This window comes from Garra rufa, unplaced genomic scaffold (genome assembly GCF_049309525.1).
Source record: "Garra rufa unplaced genomic scaffold, GarRuf1.0 hap1_unplaced_002, whole genome shotgun sequence".
NCBI classification, from domain to species: Eukaryota; Metazoa; Chordata; class Actinopteri; order Cypriniformes; family Cyprinidae; genus Garra; species Garra rufa.
The window spans coordinates 6,824,053-6,829,052 of NW_027394277.1; the positions used below are offsets into that span (position 1 = coordinate 6,824,053).

The 5,000-nt window shown below is 33.9% G+C and overlaps 1 protein-coding gene and 2 non-coding genes across 3 annotated transcripts in view; all 3 read right to left on the reverse strand.

Moving 5' to 3' along the window:
- The window catches only part of LOC141305341 (uncharacterized), a 587,365-nt gene that overhangs the window by 120,721 nt on the left and 461,644 nt on the right, over positions 1-5,000 (reverse strand). The window lies entirely within an intron of this gene.
- On the reverse strand, positions 57-175 carry LOC141308110 (5S ribosomal RNA). Its single transcript, XR_012347034.1, has one exon. It is a non-coding gene; the product is annotated as a 5S ribosomal RNA (ribosomal RNA).
- On the reverse strand, positions 977-1,095 carry LOC141307857 (5S ribosomal RNA). Its single transcript, XR_012346783.1, has one exon. It is a non-coding gene; the product is annotated as a 5S ribosomal RNA (ribosomal RNA).

Below are 5,000 nucleotides of genomic sequence, written 5' to 3' on the forward strand. Positions count from 1 at the left end.
TAAAACACGTCTTTCTAAAAGCCAGCATATTATATAAATAGTGAAGAAAAGGCAAAAGCTTACAGCACCTGGTATTCCCAGGAGGTCTCCCATCCAAGTACTAACCAGGCCCGACGCTGCTTAGCTTCCGAGATCAGACGAGATCGGGCGCTCTCAGCGCGGTATGGCCATAAGCGAGGGCTGCTCCAAAAAGTGGGCTATTTAAAGATCAGCCTCCGTAAAAGCCAGCATATTATATAAATAGTGAAGAAAAGGCAAAAGCTTACAGCACCTGGTATTCCCAGGCGGTCTCCCATAAAAGTGTAACAATCGGCCTTATCAGCCGAGTTACAAGACTAAAATGGGGTCAGATTTAACTGTGAGAGATGACTAGTGGTTAAAAGAATGAGACATAAAAGAAAATTGGTTTAAATAGATTTGGTGTATTTACAAGGTTCACATAAAAGACTTTAAAACAACACGATAAAACTAGGTAAACTCTGTTAAAAGAATACAGTTCATTTGTCCATACCCTAAAAACAGGTAAACTCTGTTAAAAGAATACAGTTCATTTGTCCATACCCTAAAAACAGTCCAAGAACCCCAGTGTGTTGATAAGTCCAATGTGAGTGTCCACCAGTGTATATACAATCCACAGAAAGTGTAATCCAAAGTTTGCAGGTGGTGAATGGAAAGGTGAGCTCTAAAATTAGCAACTCCTCAATCCAACAGTTTGGTGACTGTCCTTTGTTTGTCATGCTGCTCTCTTATACAGTTGTACTTCCTGCTTCCTGTCATGTGTCTAGTCACATGACAGGCCAACCATCCATTTATTAAAGACACATACACTTAAAATGTTAAGAGTAATAAAATGGCCTAAAAAACATGTAAAACACTTAAAACTCTATAATACATGTAAATGATTGTAATAAATAGAGCGGTAAAACACGTCTTTCTAAAAGCCAGCATATTATATAAATAGTGAAGAAAAGGCAAAAGCTTACAGCACCTGGTATTCCCAGGCGGTCTCCCATCCAAGTACTAACCAGGCCCGACGCTGCTTAGCTTCCGAGATCAGACGAGATCGGGCGCTCTCAGCGCGGTATGGCCATAAGCAAGGGCTGCTCCAAAAAGTGGGCTATTTAAAGATCAGCCTCCGTAAAAGCCAGCATATTATATAAATAGTGAAGAAAAGGCAAAAGCTTACAGCACCTGGTATTCCCAGGCGGTCTCCCATCCAAGTACTAACCAGGCCCGACGCTGCTTAGCTTCCGAGATCAGACGAGATCGGGCGCTCTTTTTTTTTTTTTTTTTTTTTTTTTTTTTTTTCCTTTATTTTAAAAAAATTAAAATTTTGTTACATTTCAGAGATTCACAAGTTTTCCTTAGGTGTTACAACATTTGTGTTTAACATATTTTACATATTTCCCCATAACCACTTTATTGTATGGTCTTTGAATTCAATCATAGGGTTTCCCTTCACCAATATTTCAATAAAAACCTCCTCCTTCTCATGTGATAAAAGATAGTTCTGTATCAAGTTTACAACAATATCCATCCTGTTTTTAAACATAATCCATACATCCACCTTTTTTCCATCATATTTTGCCATGTTCCTCCTTAACCAAATTACATATTTTGCCACTGTTACACATATATTAAAAACATACATTTTACAATCTTCCATACCAAATAGAAACATTTTTTCCCATTTCTTTTGTTCCTCCACATATTTCTTTCCCAAAAGCAGTTTTGCGATTTTTTTTAACTTTCTCATAAAATCTTCCAATTTTTCACAATAGAAAAACAAATGCCGTAAACCTTCCCCTTCTTTTCTGCATACTTTACATATATCATCTTGTTCAAGTCCTATTTTACACAGTCTCATTTCAGTTAAAATACAATTGTGTCTCAATAAGTAGTTAAAATTTTCTAAAACTGGTTCAATATACTTTAATCTTACATTTCCCCATATTTCCTTTTCATTCAAATCATCATACCTTTCTTTCCAGTAGCTGAGTGCTACTGGTTTCGTAAAAGCCCTTGACCTAAAAACCACATACAAATTTTTCACTGTACATTCTTTCAATTTGATTTTTTCCCCAGCAGTCTTTTTAAGATATACCTCCGGCAATTCATTCTCATCACCTGTCTCATTATTGTCAATTTTTTCAATCCATTCCTTTGGTATTGCTTTTTTCAACTCTTCATATTGTTTCTGTAATCTTGTTTTATACACTCTTTTAAAATCATCCGCCACAGCATCCACAATAACTTGTAATGGTAAATATCCTTTTATCACTTCATATAATACATCTTTTACCTGTCTTATGCCTCCATCCCACCATTCCTTATAGTATACTACATTCCCCTCATTTACAATATTTGGGTTTAAGAAAAGAGGCTGTTCTAAAATCTGAGCTCTTCCTTTTGGTAAAATCTGTACATTTTCTAAAAATTCACCCCATGTCTCTAAAACCTCCATATAAAACCTTGGTATTCCTGCTGTCATCCAATTTTTAACCTTCATCCATAAAACATTACACCCCATTTTAAAAAGACCACATTTTTCCAGAAAGTATTCCATCACACATTTCCAAATTACTTCCTTCCTTGTTTCCAAAAAATGTTGAACATTTTTAATTCTTAAAGATTTCATTCTTAAAAAAGTGTCTAAAAGCCCCAAACCTCCTTCCTTAATATCTCCAATCAATGTTTGATATGCAATCTTGGCTCTCCCCTTTCCCCATAAAAACTTTAAAACCCCTTCTTTGATTTTCTTATAATACCCTTGAGGCAATGGGGTTACTGCCAACACATACCAAACTTTAGAAAGCAATAAAGCATTAATAATTAAAACTTTCCCCTTCAAAGTCAAATTTCTGGTCTGCCAAAATCTTAATCTTTTCTCAATTCCAATTAAAACTCCCTCCCAATTCAAATTATCTGTCTTATTAAAATCCATCCCTACCCAAATTCCTAAAATTTTAATCATCTCCTTTTCTTCTTTGAATGGTATGTGTTGTGATATTTCTTGTACATTTCCAATCCTCATACACACACTTTTCCCCACGTTCACTTTTGCTCCTGAACCATTACAATAGCGCTCTAAGATCCCCATTGCCTCTTTAATACTCTGAATGTCTTCAACCAACAAAGTAGTATCGTCCGCGTATTGATACACCGGTTCTCTTTTTTCATTTTTCTCAATTTGTATTGCTTTTATGTTTCTGTCTGTCTTTATAGCCAAACCTAAAGGTTCAGCTACCAGCGTGTATAATAAGGCAGACAATGGACATCCTTGTCTTATCGACCTTGTTGGCTGAAAACATTCAGTTAAAAAACCATTACATTTTATACAAGTTAAAACATCCTTATAAAAAATTCGTATCCATTTTCTAAATTTTTCCCCAAACCCGAAACCTTTAAGAACCTCCAATAAAAACTCATGTTCTACTCTGTCAAACGCCTTCTCCAGATCTAAGCTAATTAAAAACCCCCCTTTATCTTTCTCTTTCATATAATATATTGTGTCTCTTATACTTTTAACCACATCTGCTATGTCTTTTCCTTGCACCCCATATGCTTGTGTTGTTTTAATAATCTTGGGTAAAATACTTTTTAATCTATTGGCTAAAACCTTTGCTAAAATTTTAAAATCTGTATTCAGCATTGTTATTGGTCTAAAATTCTTGAGATCTTTTGAATCACCTCTTCTTTTGTATATAATTTTTATCATTCCTATTTTCATTGTTTCACTCAATATCCCTTTCTTAAAAATTTCTTCATAAACCTTTTTTAAAATCGGTACTAATAGCTCTTTAAATTCCTTATAGAATTCATTTGTTAGACCGTCTACCCCTGGACTTTTCCTTGTCGATAATTGTTGGATTGCAATCTCTATTTCTTCTGCTTTAATATCCTCATCACAGAATTTCTTGTCTTCTTTATTTACCTTTGTTTGGATTTGTTTTATTAAAAATTCTTCATCTTCTCTTTTTATTCCTTGTTTTTTAAACAAGTCCATATAAAATTGCCTAACTGTTTTTAAAATTCCTTCCGTTTCCGTCTCTAAATTGCCATCTTTGTTTAAAACCTCTTTTATTAGATCTGCTTTTTGTCTGTTTCTTTCCAGATTAAAGAAAAATTGTGTACATCTTTCTCCCTCTACGGCATACTTTGCTTTACTTCTTACTATTGCACCTTTACACTTTTCTTCTTCCATTAATTTTAGCTTATCTTGTAACATTACTATTTCCTCAATATTCCCTTTCCCCATCTTCTCCGCCTCTTTTCTTAGCTCATTTTCTAGCTTCTTCCTTAACAGTTGTTCTTTTTGTCTTTTGATTTTTTGAAAAAATTGACTATACTCCATTGAGCTTTTCTTTATCTCCCACTTAACATTATCCCACCAAATTACTTTATCTTCCTTATACATATCATTTTTTAGATTTCCTTCTACCACCTTTTTAATTCTGTCCTTAAAATCATCACTTTTTAAAACCTCCGCATTTAAAATCCATACCCCTCTTCCTCTTTCCACTTTTGTAAAATCTATTGTCAAATGCAATAAAGAATGATCACTCAACCCTACAACTTCATAAAATACATCCTTTATCATCCCTTCCATTTCCTTCATACATAGAACATAATCTATTCTACTTTGTTTTAGCTCTTTTAAAACCATCTGTCTTCTAGAAAAAGTTCTTCTTGTTCTGTTTCTTTCCCTCCAAACATCAATCAATTGGCAATCCTCCATCATCTTTTTCAATTCTTCTCTACCTTTATCTATTCTAAAAACCATGTTACTTGCCAAGTCTAATTCCGTAAAAACAGTATTAAAATCTCCAATCAAAATACCCTTTTCCCATATTCTTACATTGTCAGATATTTTACTAAAAAACCTTTTCTTTTCTTTCTCTTCATTTGGGGCGTGAATGTTATAAATAATTAAATTCTCTTCTCCTTTTTCTATTTTCACTGCTAAGCTTTTCCCCATTTTATCATCATATATCACTTGT